The 22,671-nt window shown below is 42.1% G+C and overlaps 1 protein-coding gene and 1 long non-coding RNA gene across 3 annotated transcripts in view; both read right to left on the bottom strand.

Moving 5' to 3' along the window:
- Positions 1–3,048, bottom strand: part of LIPC (lipase C, hepatic type) — a 177,675-nt gene extending 174,627 nt beyond the window's left edge. For both annotated transcript variants that reach the window (XM_082388132.1, XM_082388133.1), the window contains exon 1: positions 1,428–3,048. The gene's annotated coding sequence lies outside the window, so the exon portion shown is untranslated. The remainder of the gene's footprint in view (positions 1–1,427) is intronic.
- Positions 1–22,671, bottom strand: part of LOC309626862 — an 844,624-nt gene that overhangs the window by 300,601 nt on the left and 521,352 nt on the right. The gene's annotated exons all lie outside the window — the stretch shown is intronic.

Raw genomic sequence — 22,671 nt, 5'->3', positions numbered from 1 at the left:
CCGTGCGCCACAGCTACTGAGCCTGCACTCTAGAGCCCGTGAGTCACAACTACTGAAGCCCGCGCGCCTAGAGCCCGTGCTCCACAACAAGAGAAGCCACCATTATGAGCAGCCTGTGCACTGCAACGCAGAGTAGCCCCTGCTCACCACAGCTAGAGAAAGCTCGTGTGCAGTGACGAACACCCAACACAGACAAAATATAAATAGATAAAAATTTAAAAAAACATTCTGAATTTTTTTCTAGTTAAATAAAATATGAGTACATTAGTATTATATTATTTTACATACTTTATAGCTAATATTCATAACAACTTTGCAAAGTAGAGCCACATTTTTAGATGAAGAGTCCAAGGTTCAGAGGGGTTCAATAAATTGCCTAGGTCACGCAGCAGTAAGGGATGGAGTTGTAATCCAAATCCTGGACTGTCTGCCTCCAAAGCTATAGAGTAGATCATTATTTTGCCCAAGGCTCCCTTTCATTGTTTTTTTACTTATATCATTAACGTTTAGTTTTATTGCACTGTGGTGAGAAAATATATATATATAATTTTCTATATAATTTTCCTCTGGATTTACTTTTGGGACCTTATTTGAGAGTTAGTATATATGTACCAATGCCCGATACATTGAAAAAAATGTATAGTCTATGTTATTACTGAGTTCAATATATATCTACTCATTCTAACATATTAATTTTATAGTATTCTTTCTCTTTGCATTTCTAACTTTGGTAATCCATGTCTTCACTGTGGGTTTTATATTTTTCTTTATAATCAGGAGCCTCCTAGCATCCTCCCTCCACCTTTTGGGCTTCAAAATCTCTTTTATATGATATCAACTTTACCAATTGTTTTCTTTTTGCTGTATGAGTTTTTTTTATTTTTAGCATTCTGCATCTTTTTGTTATAGGTACCCATCTTTAAGCAACAAACATATTGTTGGGTCTTATGTTTTATTCCAATATGGGAATTTGTTTTTTGAGAAATGAATGGCCTAGTTATATGGAGTCCTCTAGCATGCAGATAACATAGTGATATAGTGATATGAGATGGGCTTGCAACTACGAGCTGTGGACTTTCTGCTAGTTACTTAATGATTCTGTTAGGAGGCTACCAGTTTCCTTTTCTGTAAAATTGTGTTAATAAGAGTACCAACTTCACAGAGTTGTTGTGAAGAGTAAATAAGATCAAGAACACTCAGGAATAGAAGTATATTAAAGCATATTAAATTATTATATGTAGAAGGTAGTTATTATCTGCTATTATAGACATCATGCCTGGAAATATCATTCAAAGCAAGTATCTTGGCAATAGCATATAAAGCAAGTTCTTAAAACAAAGATCTATGTTCAAAATGGGGGTAATCAGCTCCATCCTTTTCTCTAACCGTGTCTCAAACTTCTCTCTGAGATAATGGGAATAACTTACAATAAAATGGCTGAGAAGCAGTGGTCCAGGGCCCCTGACGTGTTCCCAGGTTTCAGTTCAACTGTCCGTCGCTGCTTCTGGCTGCACTGTGGAGTTTTACAACTTGACTTAAGTTCAGCCCTGTCAGAAATCACTGCCTTGCTTTCCATTTAATTAAGCAAGCGTTTAGGTTGTACAAATAAGTTATTTGCTTCCATAATGGGTATTGAAGATGCAGGCTTAGCTGGCCTGGCTCTTCTCATCAGGCGGGGAAAAACTGAAACTAAGGAAAACAAACGAAACAATGGTGGGTTTTCTACTTCCTGGATCGTGTAACTTGTACTACATCCAATGAAAGCCATCTGGTGGGCACCCAGACATGAGGACTGATTCTCAGCCTGTGGTTCTCCTTCTAGCCGTCCTCCAGTCCCTGCACAGCTGGAACCTCGGCATCAGTTACAGCTGCTAGGAATTGAAACTGAATTCTTTCTCACTTCTGCTCCTAAGGACCAAAGAGGGACAGAGAGGAAAGCTAAGAAAGTCTGAGGTTTAAACTACAGCCCATTTTTAACTTTCCAAAATGGTCTTGGTATTTTCAGATCCAGATAACCTTAAATCAGACAATGCTGTATTACCATACTGAGGAATAAATACCCTATAACATTATAATCTGATAAACTCCAGAATAACTTGATTTATTTTTAGTTGCAGGAGCTTCAGGTCTCTGATGGCTTCTCTTTGATCAGTCAGAGGGAGATATGGGTTCACTTCCCACCTGATGCAATAGAGCAGTTTTCTTAAACTTCTCTGATAATAATAATCATTTCATCTCTTGTTAAACATTATGTTTCCAAGTCTCTCCCTCGAGATTCTGATTCAGTGCATCTGGGATGAGGCATCAGATTTGTGTTCTTAACGTGAGAAAAGCTTGGGAAAAATCGGAGTAGAGGGAATAGTCTGTTTTTAGAATCAGACAGCTCTGGGCTGAAATCCTGGGTCTTTCACTTACTAGTTATGTGGTCTTGCGCAAATTACTTAACCTTCCGTAACCTCATTTGAAAAAAAATGGAGATAAAAACATCTACCTCAAAGAGTTGTTGAGAGGATTAAAGGAACTAAAGCCTTTTATAGCATCTACTTTTCTGAGGCTGCTAAATCATTTCCACTTGGGTTAATTTGAAGATTATCTGTGAACTTATTTAGCACACAGGCATAATGGTTTTTTTTTTTTTTTTACTTTTCCATTTGTTCAGCAGATGCTTGTAAAGCTTTTATTTATTTATTTATTTTTTGGCCGCACCACATGTCTTGCGGGATCTCAGTTCCCTGACGAGGGATTGAACCTGGGCCATGGCAGTGAAAGCCTGGAATCCTAACCACTGAACCACCAGGGTACTGCCTGTAAAGCTTTAATTGTGTGCAAGAAACTGGGGTTCCCAGAACCCACTAAGCACCTCCCTGATGGTATGGTGTGTCCACATGGCCCACCCCAGGCTTTTGAAGGGACTGCCCAAATTTCTTGTGTGTTTGATTCTCTGTGGCAGGCTCCTAATTATTCAGGGGGCTCCCTGAGTTTAGGAGTGTAATTGTCTTATCCTCCCATTGTACTAGAAATTCCAGTTTTCTTGAATCCAATCAAATATATGTATATATATATATTTTCCCTCTGTAGTTGAGGCAATTCCCCCCCTCCAGCTTCATTGAATTATTATTGGTATATGTATGTTTAAGGTATACAATGTGATGATTAGAGACACGTATACATTGCAAAACGATGACCACAACAAGGTTAGTTAACATCTCCATCCCTTGACATAGTTATGTTATATATTTTTTACTTGTGTGGTGATAGTATTTAAGATCTACTTTCTTAAAAACTTTCAATATATTATACAGTATTGTTGATTATAGTCACCATGCTGTGCATTAGATCCCTAGACCTTATTTATCCTTTAGCGGGGAGTTTTGTACCCTTTGACCAACATCTAAAAATATGGGATGCTTCACAAATTTGCATGTCATCCTTGATCAGAGGCCATGCTAATCTTCTCTGTATCGTTACAATTTTAATATGTATGCTGTTGAATCGAACACCACGTACATATATTTTTTCTTCAACAGAAAATATACATTTAAATTATTCCATTTGTTTTTTACACAGAATATGTTCTAGGTGCTTTGCATTATTCAGTTTTCCCTTCCTGGCCAGAAAAACCTTTGTACTTTTTTTCTCCCATCCTAAAAGCAAAAAATCCAATGGATTTCTAGAGAATGTATTTATACTTCGTTTATATTTAGCCTTGCTTCCAAAGAATTTAAGACACTTTTAAAAGATACAAACAATGCAAGATTTCTCCATAGTGACTGTATCAATTTACATTCCCACCAACAGTGCAAGAGGGATCCCTTTTCTCCACACCCTCTCCAGCATTTATTGTTTGTAGATTTTTTCATGATGGCCATTCTGACTGGTGTGAAGTGATAACCTCACTGTAGTTTTGATTTGCATTTCTCTAATGATTAGTGATGTTGAGCATCCTTTCATGTGTTTGTTGGCAATCTGTATATCTTCTTTGGAGAAATGTCGATTTAGGTCTTCTGCCCATTTTTGGATTGGGTTTTTTGTTTTTTTTTGATATTGAGCTGCATGAGCTGCTTGTATATTTTGGAGATTAATCCTTTGTCAGTTGCTTTGTTTGCAAATATTTTCTCCCATTTTGAGGGTTGTCTTTTCGTCTTGTTTATGGTTTCCTTTGCTGTGCAAAAGCTTTTAAGTTTCATTAGGTCCCATTTGTTTACTTTTGTTTTTATTTCCCTTTTTCTAGGAGGTGGGTCAAAAAGGATCTTGCTGTGATTTATGACATGGAGTGTTCTGCCTATGTTTTCCTCTAAGAATTTTATAGTGTCTGGCCTTACATTTCGGTCTTTAATCCATTTTGAGTTTATTTTTGTGTATGGTGTTAGGGAGTGTTCTAATTTCATTCTTTTACCTGTAGCTGTCCAGTTTTCCCAGCACCACTTATTGAAGAGACTGTCTTTTCTCCATTGTATATTCTTGCCTCCTTTATCAAAAATAAGGTGACCATATGTGCGTGGGCTTATCTCTTGGCTTTCTATCCTGTTCCATTGATCTTTATTTCTGTTTTTGTGGCAGTACCATACTGTCTTGATTACTGTAGCTTTATAGTATAGTCTGAAGTCCAGGAGCCTGATTCCTCCAGCTCCCTTTTTCTTTCTCAAGATTGCTTTGGCTATTCGAGGTCTTTTGTGTTTCCATACAAATTGTGAAATTTTTTGATCTAGTTTTGTGAAAAATGCCATTGGTAGTTTGATAGGGATTGCACTGAATCTGTAGATTGCTTTGGGTAGTGTAGTCATTTTCACAATGTTGATTCTTTGAATCCGAGAACATGGTATATCTCTCCATCTGTTTGTATCATCTTTAATTTCTTTCATCAGTGTCTTATAGTTTTCTGCATACAGGTCTTTTGTCTCCTTAAGTAGGTTTATTCCTAGGTATTTTATTGTTTTTGTTGCAATGGTAAATGGGAGTTTTTCCTTAATTTCTCTTTCAGATTTTTCATTAGTGTATAGGAATGCAAGAAATTTCTGTGATTAATTTTGTATCCTGCTACTTTACCAAATTCACTGATTAACTCTAGTAGTTTTCTGGTAGTTTCTTTAGGATTCTCTATATATAGTATCATGTCATCTGCAAACAGTGACAGTTTTATTTCTTCTTTTCCGATTTGGATTCCTTTTATTTCTTTTTCATCTCTGATTGCTGTAAGCCCTGCACACTGTTTTAACTTTTCCACTAGCCCAAGACTTTATGTCCTAATCAACCTTAAGGTCACTAAGAACCTACAGAAGAGTCATGAAGTACCACAGAAACTATGTGCTCTCCAATATTCCAGCCAAATACAAAATGAATCAGGGAATAAGGAAACCTCCTGCTGTGGAGTTGATGATAGCTAAGTGGAAGAGCTGGGCCAAGGATCAGCCAATCCCCTTGTCCAGAAGCCATAACCATGGCAACACTAGTGATGGATGCTCTACTCCTACCAGAAATGACACCCTTAAGAGGCACCAGGAAAGAGAGGAGCCTGTCATATTTCTGGGCTCTTGGTAAGGGAAGTTTATGTAATTTTTATGCAGAATCACTGGGAAAAAATAAACAGCCTCTTTCACATTAACCTTGCAAACCCAAATCTACATAGTAAAGGCAAATATCCAGACGCACGGCCTAGCTGAGGCCAGGTGTGAGTCTCTTGTATAGGAAACCTGTAGCCTGCTGCAGATTTGCCTTTTATTCTCTTTACTTTCTAGTGACAGTGCTGCGCAGAACTTTCAACGAGAAAAGCCCAGAGGAGGATAGTTGCTTTTGAAGCCACCATTCTTGTCTGCCTCATTCATTTCAAACAGGGGTACTTCTCACAGAGATGAAGGCCTGTGTACAAACAACAATGCCCATTGCACTCTCTTGCCACCAGCTGTGATGTGGTGTCTTTTGAATTCTGCACAGAAGCTTCCTTGTTTCAGAAACTGATTGATGGTTCTTCTGAATGAAGAAGGCAACAGGAACAAAAAGCAGGGCTCCTGGTAAGGCAAGGTACTTCAAGAGAATGGACTTGAAAGGACTTAAAATAAAAGGTAAACACAAGCCTCTGTGAAAGTAAAGCAGTTCTTAAGGATCTCCAAGTGTTTGTGCAAATGTACATAAGCTCCTTGGAGACATCTGACTTGGGATTTTAGACTTTTTGGTGGAGGAAAAAAAATTAAATCCAAATAGATGTTGTAAAACAGAGAAAACGAATTGAAATAAAAAACATAGGCAGCCCGAGTTGGATTTAAGGCAGTGAAACAGAAAACAATGCATTGAAAGAGCTTGTAATGAGGCACCTCTGCAGAGAAGAGGGCAGGTGATTTCTCTTTAGAAAGACATGGAAAGGCCTTCAAAGACTCCTTACAAACACCACTGGCAGTGTTAGGACCTGCTCTGTGTGAACTCTGAGAGATGGGCCTCCTCTTTCCATAAACCCTTGTCTTTCCCTTTTGCCTAACAGACAGAAACAAACCAGTTAAAAACAGCCATAAGAAATCTAGCCACAGTAAATACTTCTATTATAAGAAACTCTATCAAACCCCCTGTTGGTCAGCATTCTTCATGAGTCTGTGTTGGGGGCACAGTACTGGCTGAGGAGCAGGTCGGGGGGGGGGTTGTGAGGGTTGGAGCGGTGGGGGAGTTAAATGAAGCAGGAATCCCTGTCCTGGTCAGTGGCAGGTTCTTACACACTATGTTCTCATTAAAAAAAAAAAATTGCACCAGGTAGATGGTATTCCACTGTGTAACTATCTTAGGGTTAGTATCTCAGTTACACAGAAAAAAAGTTAATCACATCAGACACTCTTGGTTGCCCACCCAGCAGCCATTCTCTTCTTTAATTTTTTGCCTGCAGAGCCCCAGTTTTGATTGGGAGTCCTCCTGCCCTTATTGTGATTCAGGGAAGGGTGACCCTATCCCAAACTCCAAGAATAAATCCTGATTTTGTTTTTTTAATGGTGGCTAAGGTAGGCAGAGTTTTGAGATGGCTCCCATGATCTTCACCCTCTGGTGTTACTCCTGTGATCATGGCCAAAGGCAGATTACCTAGGTGGGCCTAATCTAATGCAGGAGCCCTTTAAAAGCACAGAATTTTCTTCAGCTGCTGGTAGAAGGAAAAGTTGGAGAGATTGGAAGTATTGATATGCGAAGGATTCAGTGCACCGTTATTGGTGTTGAAGATGGAGGGGACCACGTATAAGGATGGAGAGTCATCTTTGGAGTTGAGAGTGATCCCTGGTGGACAGCCAGCAAGGCCATGGAGACAATCCTACAGCTACAAGGAACTGAATTCTGCCAGCAATCTGAAAGCGTTGGAAGTGAATTCTTCCCCAGAACTCCAGATGAGAGCTCAGCCCAGGTAACACCTTGATTTTAGCTTTGTAAGTCCCTAATCAGAGAACTCACTCAAGACTTCCTGGACTTCTGGCCTATAGAGCTGTTAGAAAATAAACGGGTATTGTCTTAAGCTGCTAAGCCCGTGGCTATTTACAATGCAGCAATAGAAAACTAATAAAGCAACCTATAGTGTCAAGAAATTTATATTTCTGCTGGGGAGGAATTAGTTTTCAGCTCTGACCCTAATCAGGAATCAGCAAGTTCCTGTGGCAGAGGCTGGTGATTAGTTATCCAATAGCCACTCCCAGCTTTTGCCTTTGTGCCCACACCTCCCTGCTTCCCCCATGAAAGTCACAAATACCAGATTCTTGCCTTTCTCCCGCCCTTGCTGCTGGGTGGTCATGTGACCTGGATCTGCCTTTGGATACAGTCATGTGAGAACATGAGGATAGAGCTGTAGCAGCCGTTTTGTAGCCGTGAGGTGAGTAGCCTAAGGATGGTGGAGTGGAAAGAAGGAAAGATCTTGGTTCTTTCAATGCAATTTTGTTTTTCTTTTGTGACAATTTTGAGCTAAGGTGCCAACTCTGGAATTGTGTACTTTCAGATCTCTTGTAAGATAATTCTCTTGATTAAGTCACTCTCAGTTGGGTTTTCTGTGGCTTGAAGCTGAGCATACCCTTACATGTGCTTTCTACTCTAAAAAGTGTGGTAGGCAGAGTGCAGAGACATCTGAGGTAGAGTGAGTGTAGAGGTTGAGGAACAGGCTTTTGGCACAGGTAGGAAAGGGTCCATAGGTATCCAGGGGCATGAAGGAAAAATATTCCCTGAGATTCTTCCCCAATGCAAGAAACTGTATGTGGCACTAGTCATATGGACTTGGACCATTCATCTAATCTTGGTGAACCTAAGTTTACTTTTCCAAGTGAGGATAACAACACCTATGTCACTTGGTTCACTTGGTTTTATGAGGATCAGATTTGATTGTGTATGTGAACTTGTACTGGAAACTTTAAAAGGAAGCTCTGTTGTAATATCAGAGCCACACTTGGTGCCTGGTACCTAATATGTGTGCTCAATAAATATTTGTTGGGTGGATGTGCTGTGCCTGTTTGTCTACATCAGGGTTGTTTGCATTGCACTGTGAGCTTGGGGGTTGCACTGCTGTCTGACTAATTGCTCCATATAGCACCTGCTCCAGACAAAACTTAAAGGAGGATTTCACTAAATGCTTTCTTCTTGGCAGTGATGTACTAGGTACTGCAGCCTGGATAGGGAATTCAGCTTTTGTCTTCTATGTATTTTCCACTAAATATGCTGTGACGAGGTGTCTGCTTTGATCAGGGACACTGTCAATTATTCCTCTCCCTTCTTGACTTTCTCGTGATTTAGGGTGTGAAGACATCTGTTGGCTTTAACCTATCACTGTTGTGTGAGATACTTTGGCTCCAATCAGCAGGGCTGTGTCCAAGGCAAGCTGGCCCCCTGTGAACTCCCAGGCTGCTGAATCAGTCATCTGCCAGGTGACAGGTGGTGCCTTTGAGACATTGTGGAGCGAAAGGAGACAGTAACACCTGGCACTTTAAAAACTTCCCTATGCCAGACAAACCAGGAACTTATTTGTTTCCTTTAGGCTTGCCCCCTGTAACATCAGCCACTTTCCCAAGTCCTCATCCATGGTTCATATTTCATTGACTCTTGGCCTCTCCCTGCTGGACTCCTGGGACTGTGGCTTGCCACTGATTCTGTGACAACACCTGGTTTTGGTGTTGCTGTGCTCCATGCTACACTGGGTATGAAACACGCAGAAACATGACTGAGGGCAGATAGGCCGACATCTGAGAAAGACTTATTTCAGTTGCTCCCCAAAAGGAATTATATTGGAATAAGGCAAGAGAGAAGATTAGGTGCTTGGAAGCTAAAATGCATCAGATTACAGAGACTGGAGACACTGAAGTCTGGATGGCTTAACAAATAACAGTGAAGTTGAACATAATATTTAAGTACCAAGACATAGATGGTGTAGCACTGATGAAATAGGATAGGGGTGTGTGCGGGGGGAGGTCAATGACAAGATTGTGCGGCCAAGATGAAGAGAGGCAAAGAAGTAGATGTTGATCTTGAGGAGCAAAACCATGGTTTGGAAGCAGTGGGCTTGAGAATGAAGAATGGGCACCAGAGTCAGAAGAGGACCACTCTATCTCTTACTCTTCCTGGGATCCAGGAACCCCTTGGGCCTCAGTCTCCTCATCTGTCAAGGGAGACCCCAGCACTTATGGCCTCACAGGGTTACTATATGTTTTTGATGATCTAAAATGAACATGACAATAGTATAGACAATACTATGAAAACATAATGTACGTTGCCTTCCCCTTGGCATCTTTGTTTATTTCCATGTGCTTGATGTAAAGCAGGAGCAAGGTGTTTCCTAGGCTCTCCATTGTCACTTCTAAAGCTGCTACCTCTCCTCCCCCGAGGCCATGATGAGAGTTATGGGCATGGCCTTGAGGGGGACATTCCTTAGACAACAGCAGGGATGATGTCAGCTCTTGTTAGGGCGTCACAAGGCATCCCCCACTTCTGGATGGCTCAGAAGTTTAGTTGTGAAAAGTACTCAGGTTCTGAGGAGCTGGATTAAAGACAGATGGTCTTGATTTACAGTCACAGGTCATTTTGGGCAAAAATGAGCAGTGAGGAAAATTGGTTTGAAATTAGGTCAGTATCTCCTACGTTCTTAAAGTTGGGAGGAAACCTAGAAGGTGCCTAATGAACGGCCACTTGGGGTCTGAAGGAGCCTGCTGGTACAAGGTCTCCCTGCTTCTGATGTTTACACACATTTATGCCCTTTGTCACGTGATGTCTGTCAAATGTTTGTCTCCCTCTCGCTCTGTCTCTGTCTCCCTCTCCCTTTACAAACAATATTTCTGGATCTCCTCATTTGTTTCTCTTTAGCCACTCTCTCTTTAGATGTATTCAAGTTTTTCAAATTTAACTTTTAAGTAAACTTTTTATTTTGAGATAGCTGTAGATTCATGTGCCATTTTAAGAAATAATTCAGAGAGATCTCATGTGCCCTTTACCTGGTTTCACCTAGTGCCCTGCATCTAGTAAACATTTGCTGAATAAGTGAACTGACTTCCACAAACATGACACTGACTGCCCTATTTGGGCAGCACTGTGCTGGGTCCTGTGGGGTTATGAGGAGGAATTGTGGCAGGAAATGCCCCTGCCCTCATGTGGCCTACAGTGCCTGACTCGGGCGTGGCCTGGTTCACCTGCTTTTCTTTCTGGCCTTACCCTCTGGGGTGCCCAGGTCCTACGTGTGCCAGCCCCAGTGGGACTAGTTGGAGCTTTTCCATCCCAAGCCTATTCCAGAGGTGAGTAGGAGTGTGCGAACTCTCACCCCATCCCCTTCCGCACCCAGACACACGTGCCATTTCCTAAAGGAAAGCCATTTTTGTAACTGTCAGAGTTGGACTTGAACTGTCAAAGTATTCAAAAGCACCTCGAGTCACAGTTCTATTTTTCCAGCATTGCTGTAAAAATATCATGACTTTTTCATCAAAATTGAGAATAACAACAAAGAGCAGCTGAGAACTAGGTGAAAAAGGGGCGAAAGGTGGCAATGGCCCAGAGACAGCAGCAAGATGTTTGAATGCTGTGGACAGTGGCACATGTGGGCACACACCCCGCTTCCCGCTTCCCCCATCCAACCTCCATCTCTGCCCCCGCACCCCCTCCTCATCCCTGCTGTGCAAGACTCAGCTGGGTTTCTCCCATGGCCACGGTGCACAAGGCTGTCCCACACACAAGCCCAGATGGCTGCCTTTATGATGGCTCTGTGATGCCTCATTACCCATATTATGTACTAGTATGTGCATCTCATGTTAAAGTAACGGTATTGACTGTGCTGGGGTAATGGATTGGCTAGTTGCTCTCTTTCTGAGCAGTTACTCAAGCTTGCCATCTGGCGAGTCTAATAACCAGGTGGTGAACCTAAATAACCTCACTTTGGGGGTAGAAGGGACCCCAGTTGGTTCTGTTCTTGCCATCTGCAGCCTCCTTCTTTTGGATCGAGATGTCCAGAGAATCAGTCATGCTATTTCTTAATGGAGTAGCCATTTGTTATCAGAAACACTCCCACTTCATTTACCCAGAATTCTGCTCTCCAGCATCTTCACTAGTTTAGAATACACATAGGAACCAGGAGCCAAGCCAGAAAAGGCTTTGTGCAACCGAGAATACCAGGAAGCTCATGTAATAAAGCTCATGGGCCTCCCTCATGAGAAAGCTTCCTTGAGCCTTTACTCTTATTTACACCCAGTGATACCACGGAGTTCATCTCACTTCCAAGGATTCAGTATATTGGAGGCTGCAGAGGAGAGGGCAGAAGAGGGTGTAACACAGACATATACTTTGATAAATAATGAGGAATACCTGAAAACAGTGAAAGGATTGAAAGCAGACGCAAGAACTAAAAACACAGCAAACCGGGGTTGTTTGGTAAGGGTCAAAGTATGCTACAGCCCTGGACTATTACCCCCAAGAACACCACATTAAAATAATGGAGTCTGGAATAATAAACCTGTGTTAACAGCACTGTTGATTGTGATTGGTAGATAGCATCTTAGGGGCAGGGACCCATGTCATACATTATGGAGATGTCCTCTCTAAACGGTTAACATAAAAAGTTTGGACACACAGGGAATTACATGCTCCGCTTTTTGAGAAAAATCATGTGTCTCTGAGCAAAGTGAATTAATATATTACATCAGTTTTTTAAAGAGACCAATATTTTTATTATCATAAAATAAGGTAGTTTCATTGAAGAAAATTTAGAAAAATATATAACCAAAAAGAAGGAAATAAAATATAGCTATAATCCCCACTTCCAAGATATAACCAGTGTTAGTATTCTGTTAGTGTTCTCTCTTGTTCTCTCTTCACATATATTTGTATATGTATATCCATTTACCTCTCTGACCTTGCCTGCCTATCTACAACTAGTTGAAGTTATACACAAGAATACGTAAGTTAAAAAAAAAAAAAAAAAGAATATGTAAGTTAATACATAAGAAATTGAGTCACACCACTTTGTAACTTGTATTTACCCCCACTTTATGCACAGGTAAGAAACTTTTCATGTTAATGAGTAAACCTCTTCAGCATCATTTCAATGGCATTGTATTCCATGCTATGATAGCCATCCAAGGGTTTACGGTAATTCAGTGATTATTTATAAAAGCGTATTGCACAGCAATATCTGGAAGATAAAACAAAATGCGATCAGCATGAGCCTTTCTAACCACCACCAGCCAATTTCACTACGGTGGCCGCAGAATTGAAAGCTTCAAAGCTGGGCCTTTTTGTCTTCATGAGCCATGCTGGCTGCCTGCCTCCTGTTGGATACTTAGAACGCTCTATCCGTTAGGATGCTTTTGGAGGTAACAGAAAACTCAACTCAAAGCAGCTAAGTAATAAGAAATATTATTTCACATTATAAAAGTCCTGGAGAGAAGGCCGATCCAGGGCTTGTTAATGCAGTGACTCAAAGGCATCATCAAAGATTTGTGTTTTTCCCATCTTTTTTCTCTCCTGAGGGGGTCCCCAAATTTTGGCAGCTATTCCAGGTACCACATGAAGACATGATAATATGCAGAGGCAGAACAGGGGATGGTCTCTTCCTTGTGTGTCTTTTTAAACAAATTTATTTTTAATTGTGGTAAAATACACATCACATACAATTTAACATCTTGACCATTTTTAGGTGTACAGTTCAGTAGTGTTAGTACATTTACATTCCCTCATAACCACCCTTCTAGTTAGTATCTTACTCTGTGAATTTGACTATTCTATGTGCCTCATATAAGTGGAGTTATACTGTCTGTGTCTTTTTGTGACTTCCTGTAATGACCTCAAGGTTCATCCATGTTGTACCATGAGTCAGAATTTCCTTCCTTTTTAAGGCTGAATAATATTCCCTTGTCTGTATATACCATATTTTGTTTATCCATTCATCTGTTTATCTATGCATCAGCCCAGGGGACACTTGGGGTTCTTCTACCTTTTAGCTATTGTGAATAATGCTGCTGTGAACATGGGTGTACAAATATCTCTTCAAGAGTCTGCTTTCAGTTCTTTCGGGTATATATATACTCAGAAGTGGAATTACTGGATCATGTGTTAATTCTACTTTTATTTTTTGAGGAACTGCCAAACTTTTCCATAGTGATCGTACCATTTTACATTCCCACCAACAGTGAAAAAGTATTCCAGTTTTTCTCCACATCCCTTCACCCTCCACTTTTTGGGATAGTAGCCATCCTAATGGATGTGAGGTGGTCCTTGTGTTTCTTTTTAAGACTGAGGAAACATTTACTCTCACTTCTCTTGTCCCATTGGTTGGAATTATGTTCACACGCCTATTTTTAAACCAATCACTGGTAAGAAAAATGCAACTGTGATTCATTTTTGTAGACCAAGCAGCACATACCCTGGGGCTGGGAGCGCTGAGCCCCTCTGAAGCATGGCTGCACGGAGTAGGGAGGATGGCAGGTTCTGTTAGGAAGGAGGAAGCAGGGATGACTGAATGTCACTTTCTGATTTCCCTTGACTTCACTAGGGTTTAGAGGGGCCCTTGTGTTTGCATCCATGTAGACGTTACCCCAGCTTCGTAAAAAGAGTGCTTCAAAGTAAGATCACTTTGAACACCTCAAGAAAGGGTTTATCATGTAAATATAAACAACAGACAACCAAAAAGCTCTCACACAAAATTACCTCCTTACGTGATGAAGTAAAAGAGAGGAAAGAAGTTATCACCCACGCACAAAGGAGCCTTTAAGAACCTCATCATCTTTCCTCTCAGCATAGTCTCCCCTAACCCCCACTCATTTTCCGGACTTCAAACAGGATTGAAATGACAAGGTATCAAACGCCAACTGCTTGCTCCTTAGGTCTTCAACTCTAATGTGCATACATAGCACCTGGGGATGTTAAAAATGCAGATTCCCATTCACTAGATCTGGGGTGGGGCCTGGGAGTCTGCATTTCTAATCAGCTCCCAGCTGATGCTGATGCATCTGGACCGAGACCCACATTGAATAGTGGGGATGTAGAGCACAGCAGAATCCTCTGGAGGGCCTGTTAACACCCAGCTTGCCAGGCCCTGACACCAGAGTGTCTGATTTAGTAGGTCTGGGCTGAGGCCCAAGAATTTGCATTTCTAACCAGTTCCTAAGTGATGCGTATGCTGCTGGGCCAGGGAGCATTCTGATGACTACTGACTTAGAGAATAGTCACTGGGGCCAGGTGACAAGCTTTGCACCCAGAGGCCCACTTGGTCCCTGCGTAAGCTCAGCAAGTGACTTTACCTCTGAACCTCAGTTTCCTTATCTGTAAATCAAGGATAACACCTCCTACCTTAGTTGACTTCTGTGGGGCACTGCGCATGCATTATATAACGTCTACAATCATTACTCACTCTTCCTTTCAACTGGGTAGGATTGAAATGTGCACATTTGCTGCTCTTCAGAAAATCTTTTGGGAAGTGAGTTATTCCTCACCTCAGGCGTGTTCAGAGAAGCTCTCTTCTTTCGTTTGTTGTGCCCTGGAAGGCAGAAACCTCCCCAGATATACTTTTTTCACCATGCCGTTGATTCCTCATTAAGCGTGGGGATGCTGGGCCCTGCCAGCCTTTAACCTGGATGCCCAGTAAGTCCTTATAAATAAAGAATGCAGAAAAACCTAATGAGAACAGCATCATCTTAGGCTGCAGCAACAAGACCTGTCTCCCTCCGCTTCCCGGGAGGGCGCGCTCTCTGGAACCTCAGTCTGTTCTGGCTAGCAGAACAGAAAAAGCAGCTCCCAGCGCCCCAGGCAGTACTCAGTGTGAGTGCTTTAATCATATGCAAGGCTGAAGAAAGGCAGGAAGCAAGCGGACCCCTGCAGACAGGCTTTTTACCTGCTTATGCCTTCAGGCTGGGAACAGAGCTCAGTGGCTGGAGGACATTTCAGGCAGAGCAGCCAGCAAGGCTCAGAGACAAGAGGCAGTAAGGCGTTGGGCAGTACCAGCTGAGGCCCCCCCCATGGCCAGGGTGTGAGTGGGCTACAAGGTGGGGACCTTCGCAGGGCCAGGTTACACAGGGACTTGTATGGCTTGTTCCCACAGATAAATAGAGGGAGGGCAGGTGTATTAGGACAATTTTGATAACAAGTAATAGAAATGAACTTGCCTTCACTTAAGCTGAAAGGAGCCTTTAGTTAAGGATTCAGGCTGTTTCACAGAACCCAAGAGCAGGTTGCAGCATCCCTGAGGATGGGGCGGAAGCAAAAAAGCATACTGACTCATTCTCTCCTCACTGACATTTCATCCCCCATATGAACTTTCTCTGCTTTTACAATCCACATGGGTGATCAAAAATGTTTATTCCAAAGCACCCAAGCTGATACAATGGCAGGTTTTGGATTTAGCCGTCTCAAGAGATACTGACTGTTTCTTAGTCCCAATTTCAAATATCTGGCAAAGAGGCTCTGATTGGCCATCATGGGTCAGATTCTCAGCACTGGTCCAGTCAAAGGCTGCCATGGTGGTAAGATGAGACGTATTGTCCAAAATGGCTGCCTGGGCCCTTGGTTGTGGATCAAGGGTGGGCAGTGAAAGGCTTATTCATGAACCAGGTGGACACTCCAAAGGGACTACCTCAGAGGAAGGGCAGAGCAAACTCCATAGTCCGTTCCCACCTGAGGTGCTCTGATTGGACCCTTACGTGCAGTACCTGTTCTCTCCCAGCCAGCAGTAGAGGGAAAGGCAAGCACAGGACCTATGTTTGTAGGTTTGGGCTGAGAAGATAGGGATCTACCTCCTGGAGCACTGGTGTAGGACAGCTTTGGAAACACTACTGAGCTCTGGAAAGTGACACAATCCTTAAATAGCAATGAGGGCAACCTGGCTACCATCACTTTGGAAGCTGAGAAAATAAATGACAGCAAACTACCAAAATAGTTTTTCTTTTGTTTTTTTAATTGGAGTATAACTGCCTCACAATGTTGTGTGAGTTTCTGCTGTACAACAAAGTAAATCAGCTATATGTATCCCTATATCCCTGCCCTCTTGGACCTCCCTCCCACCCCCTGCATCCCACCCATCTAGGGCATTACAGAGCACCGAGCTGAGCTCCCTGTGCTATACAGCAGGTTCCCACCAGCTATTTTATACATGGTAGTGTATTTATGTCAATCCTGATCTCCCAGTTAGTCCCACCCTCCCCTTCCCCCCTGTGTCCACATGTCCGTTTTCTACGTCTGCATCTCTATTCCTGCCCTGAAAATAGGTTCACCTGCCATTTTTCTAGATTCCACATATATGCGTTAATATATGAAATGCTTCCCTAAAATTATGGTTTTTAAACATCAAACAGCAAATTAATGAAAATCAAAATATAAGGAAACTTCACTCACCCATGATCTCACCCTGTTCTCTTTGTTCCCTCTTTCCTTCCAGCTTTCGTTCACATGCACACAGAATCTTATATAGCTTTAGAGAGGATAAACAACATTTTGTATTCCATATTATGTAATGACTAGCTCCCGTGCTGCCTTGTCATCTTCTTAACTATCTTTGTCGATATGCCATCCTTCAAATTAAGTATGTTACACTTAGCACATAATTAAAATTTGAGACTGTGAATCTGGAAGGAATCTTAGGAAATCATCGAGCCCCAAAAGGATGAACCTGGAGAGGAGAGTGAGTTCCCCAAGGTCACAGAGCTGCTTAATTCCAGACCCAAGGCTAGATTTCATTCATTTTTTCCAAACGTATGTTTATAATTACCTACTTGATGTCAGGTGGCAGTAGGTTTCATCTTACTTCAGATCCCTTTTCACCACCTTGCATGATCTAATTAACATGTGCTGGCTATGAGCCATTTCTTATTTTTCTTAACAGAGGAAAGAGTGCTTTTTCAACTCACTCTCAGGAATAGAGGTTGTGGAGCTGAAATGAGTAACAGCAATTTTAAATTGGACTGGTTTCGTGACTGGTAGATAAGTCAGCGTGCAAAGACATTTCTGTTTCCCAGGTTTGGCTTGCTTTCTCAACGCCCTTTGCAAACTCCACAGGGATTTTTAAGCTTTAAGTCTGGGTATAAGCTTATGCAAGCTGTTAGTCACCTTTTTAGATGAAAACACCACAGGATTATGCTTGAAAATGTTCCGTGCTTCACTACAGATTCCTTTGGAGTAATTCAGCTATAGTATGATTTTGAGGGAGAAGTGATTGAACAGATACATTTCAAAACACATTTGCATTTGAAAACAGGGGTTTATCAGCTAAAAGAACTATTCTTGAAAGGTACACATGCAGGGCAAATTTAGAACAAGCAGAACAATTTAGACATGATAGCTATGAATTGCCCCAAAGCTTAAAATACTGGGGGCTTTTGATCACACAGAATCCTGGGCATGGATTGAATCATGAATATCTGGTGTTTTACTCTGGAAAACGTATTGGAACAGGAAATCTTGTCATTGCTCTGTCTCCACAGATCATTCCAAAACATTCTAGGCATGCAACATTGCAATTGTAAACACACATTTGACCAGAAAAAAATAGTGAAGGAGCCTAAATTTTTGGTATAGAGAAGAGGGGTGGGCTCTGAAGTCAGAGTTTGGGTTGGTATCTTGGTTTTACTACTTACTGCATATGTGATCTTGACTGGGTCTCAGTTTGCTCATCTGCAAAATGGGGAGAATACTCTTTGATTCATAGAATTGTTCTGTTGATTTGATTGTGTTAAATCATGTTACATAGCACCTCTCAAACTCACATGTGAACACAAATCACCTGGGATCATGTTAAGATGTAGTAGGGACAGAGAAACACAAATACTGTATGATCTCATTTATATGTGGAGTCTGAAAAAACTGAACTCACACAAGCAGAGAGGAGACAGTGGTTGCCAGGTGCTGGAGGGCAGGGGAGATGGGGGAGATGTTGGACAAATGGTACAAACTTCCAGTTGTAAGAGGAGTAAGTTTGGGGAGCTAATTAAAGCATGGTGACTATAGTTAACAATTCTATATTGTGTACTTGAAAATTGCTGAGAGAATGAATCTTAAATGTTCTCATCATAATAACAACAACAAAATGGTAATTTTGGGAGGTGAAGGATGTGTTAACTAACCTTATTGTGGTGAACATATATACATATATGTATATGGTAAACAATATATACATGCATCAGATCATCACATTGTATGCCTTAAACTTACACAATGTCATACGTCCATTATATCTCAATAAAGCTGGAAAGAAAAAAAGAAAAAAAAAGATGCAGTAGGTCTAGGGTGTGGTCTACTATCTGGAATTCTAACAAGCTCCACTGATGCCCGTTGCTCCTGCATACCCAGTCCTTTCATTTCTTTCCCTCTGTTCTTGAGAAGTCTTCCAGACCTTTGTTCTAGCTATGCTTGTCGGGTTCTTGTGATTGACTGTACATACACTTATGGTGTGTGTGTGTGTGTGCATGTGTGTGTGTGAGAGGGAGGTGGCAGAGATGCTGAAATGGTCATGCTCACGTTTGGAAAAAGCAGTTCCATCTCAACCATATCTTACACAATGACTATTACACTTGCCAATTAAAGGAAACTGAGTCTTTCCAGGGTTAACAGGGCCTTAGGAGCAATTAGTCAATTTATTTTTATTTTTTGAAATAAATTAATTCAACTTATTTATTTATTTATTCATTCATTCGTTCATTTATTTTTGGCTGCGTTGGGTCTTCGTTGCTGCGCACGGGCTTTCTCTAGTTGTTGTGAACGGGGGCTACTCTTTGTTGCGGGCTTCTCATTGTGGTGGCTTCTCTTGTTGTGGAGCACCGGCTCTAGGTGCACGGGCTTCATTAGTTGTGGCACACGTGCTCAGTAGTTGTGGCTCGCGGGCTCTAGAGCACAGGCTCAGTAGTTGTGGTGCATGGGCTTAGTTGCTCCGCGGCATGTGGGATCTTCCTGCGCCAGGGATCAAACCTGTGTCCCCTGCATTGGCAGGTGGATTCTTAACCACTGCGCCACCAGGGAAGTCCCTAGTCAGTCAACTTAAAGGTTAGGCTCACTGTCAGAGCTTTCAGAGGGTGTCCCCTCCCTTCCCCGTTCCCCAGTGCCTCTGAGCAAAGGAAACTTCCTATCCTCACAACTTGTATGGAAAGACTCCTTATCCGAGTGCTGTGCTTCTCTCTCAGCTTCCTCTGACCTCCATCCGGACTCCCTCCAGCCTCTGTCCTTGTGCATTTGCTGCAGACACATCCACAGTGGTGTAACTTGGGCTCTGATGTCTTGGCACCTTCAGGGCTTGGTGGTCCCCCCTGTCAGTCTTTACTGGCCTTATAGGTCCCCTGAGCACCAACCACATCCTCCACCTGGTCACTTGGCCTCTCACAATGGCCACCCAAGGTGGGCCCCTTGCTCTCAGCTCTGTGTCCTTCTGTGTCCCTTGCCAGGTGGAACTTCCAGACGCCTCCACACTTCGTGTGAGCAGAGATGTTCAGGGGCACTGAGTCTTCCTGCACATCCCACACTGTCATTTCTACCTGCTGTGGCTGCTCCGTGGTGGCACAGATGCAGGGCAAGTTGCTCTCCCCGGGAATTCCAAACAGGAAATGCACTGGATCTGCTCTGCGTTCAGCTTTTCATTCTTCCCCTCACAGTTTCTATCTGTCCCCACTCCCTGCCCTGAGCTAAGGCTTAGAGGTAGGGGGGTTTCAGGCAGCTACTTCTTCCTAGGTTCATCCTTTCTAGAGCTCTCCACTTCCTCCCAGGAAGGTCTCTACTTTCTCTTTTGTCCCTTAGAAATTGTTCTACGTCGTATCTTTCTTCTTTCTTACTTAATGACTCTTTGATGTAGGTGGATCCATCCTACTGCTCCTTCTCTGAGGCAATAAACCTCATGCCCTTACCAGCACAATGGAAAGGAAAAGTGGGAAGGGAACATTTTTGCTCACTGATAAGAAAAATTAGATTAAAAATAGTTTAAAGATATTATCCTTATTATATATTATAGCTACTGCATATACAATAGGAATGAAAAATGAAACTCCTTTGCTTTCTCTTTTGTCCTTAGCAGACATTACCAATCTATCACATCACACAGTCTTAGAAACCTTCTTAACACAGTGTTCCAGCCAGCCAGGAACAATCAACAAGGGCTGCATTTGGAGATAGAAACTCTTTTCTATCACTAGTATAGAGTTATGCATGAGAAAGGTAAAGAAAATAAGCAAAATCTAAACCTCACATCCAGATAGGCAATGCAAGTTTTAAATTTGGAAACTGTATAATTAGAAATCACTTTAAAGTATGAAATCATCACCCCACACAATGATCATTCACCCTCTTCTTGTATCACTCTAATGACGGGGAGCTCACTACCCATTGATAGTGAATTGCATTTTTAGACTATTCTAAGTAGTAGAAAGACATTCAGTATTTTGTACCTGCTCATTGCAACTGGATTCTACACATAACATATTTAATTCCCATCCATGCCATTGCCCTTCAGCTCCCATTAGTGTCTCTTTTCTACGTTCAATCTGCCTGGTTCTTTTCATTGGCATGGCCTCCAGCCTTCTCAATAGCTTGGGACTCCCCTCTGGATTCTTCCCTATTTAATGAGCCTTCCCTTTTAATGAAAAGCCAGGGAGGTAACTGTAATGGGGAATCGCCCCTCCCTCCCTCTACTGTGGGTTTTTTGTTTGTTTGTTTTTTGTTTCTTTTTTGAAAATTGGACACAGAAGTTGCATGTGAAGGTGCTGATTGCGGGGGATGTGTAAGGGTCCCTGCCCCCTGCAACCTGATGCTGTGTGCTTAGAAACTCCAGCTTGTCCTGGTACACATCCTCCTTTTCTCCCTCTCCCCACATCTCTCTCTCTCTCTCTTTCTCTCTCTTTCTCTCTCTCTCTCTCACCCACCCATACACACACCCACCCCTCTGGGTGGCATCATTTCTCAGCTGGCTACTCAAAGCTTGTACATGCTTGTTTTGCTGTTTGCTTGTCTAAACTACAAGCTTAAAAAGGAGGCTGCAGGAGAAAATGGTTTAAACTCAGTGCCATTGAAATCACTTAATTTTGAGAGATCTGTGCAAGTATCATATTGAAAATAGTTGGGAAAGTCCTGAAAGGGGCTTGCTAATGCCTCCTTCGTTTTGTCACCAGACGATTTGATGCTGTTTATTGGGGTGGGAATCCAGCAGAACCTTATAGCTGGTGTTAAGGAACTGGGGTTAAAAAGAATGGTGATAATAAGAACAGCCAACATGACTGAGCATTTTCTATGTGCCTGACTGGCCCTATTCTGCCTGCTTTATATGTATGAACTTATTTACTATTCACAAGTTTGGCCTCTTGCCCAAGGTTGTGATCTACTAAGTGGTGGAGCCAGTTTGAGCCCACATGCCCTGGCTCCAGAGCCAGCACTGTAAACACCACATAATCCTGTACATTAATGGTATCGTCTCTAATAACCTCCAACTCATGTCAGCAGACGTAAGCACATTTACCAAACTGTAAAGCAAAATTCCCAAACTCTGTGGTTAATGTCTTCCTGTCTCAGTTCCTTCATCTGTAAAATGTGCTAATATAAACTAGTGGCTCTATTTATATAAATATAAATCGTGCTAAAGGTCCATTTTCTCCTACTCTCCTTCCCCAAAACACATAATTTCAATGGTTTTAAAAACAAGACCGCATCATTCATTCAGATTTCACAGTGGGTTCTATTCTACTAAGAGCCCTGTAGTCTCGAGTGTGTCTTTAGGGTTTTAGCTGACGGGGTTCCCTTGCATGCCTCACGGAATGTGGCTTCTCCCATTCTGGGATGTATCCTTCCTGTCCACCCAAGTTCCACCTATATGTACAATCCTCTACCTGGCCCATCTCCTCCATGAATCCCCTGACCACCCTACCCCACTTTTGAGCCCTCCTTTATCTTAACATGAACACAAGCTGGTTGTATTCCATCAACAAACATTTCTGAGCATTTATTATGTGCCTAGAATGATTCTGGATCAGAATTTCTCAACCACAGCCCTATGGACATTTTTGGTGGTGTGATGGTTAATTTTATGTGTCTATTTGACTGGGTCCGAGGGTAGCCAGATATTTGGTCAAACATTACTCTGGGTGTTTCTGTGAGGGTGTTTTGGGATGAGATTAATATTTAAATTGGTGACTTTGAGTAAAGCAGATTGCCCTCCCCAATGTTGGGTGGGCCTCATCCAACCAGTTGAAGGCCTGAATAGCACAAAAGGCTTACTCTTCCCTAAGTAAGAGAGAATCA

The sequence above is a fragment of the Balaenoptera borealis genome (genome assembly GCF_965194805.1).
Source record: "Balaenoptera borealis genome assembly, chromosome: 3".
In the NCBI taxonomy this organism is placed as follows: Eukaryota; Metazoa; Chordata; class Mammalia; order Artiodactyla; family Balaenopteridae; genus Balaenoptera; species Balaenoptera borealis.
Note: the sequence above shows the minus strand (reverse complement) of the source record. Positions and strands in the feature narration are given on the sequence as shown.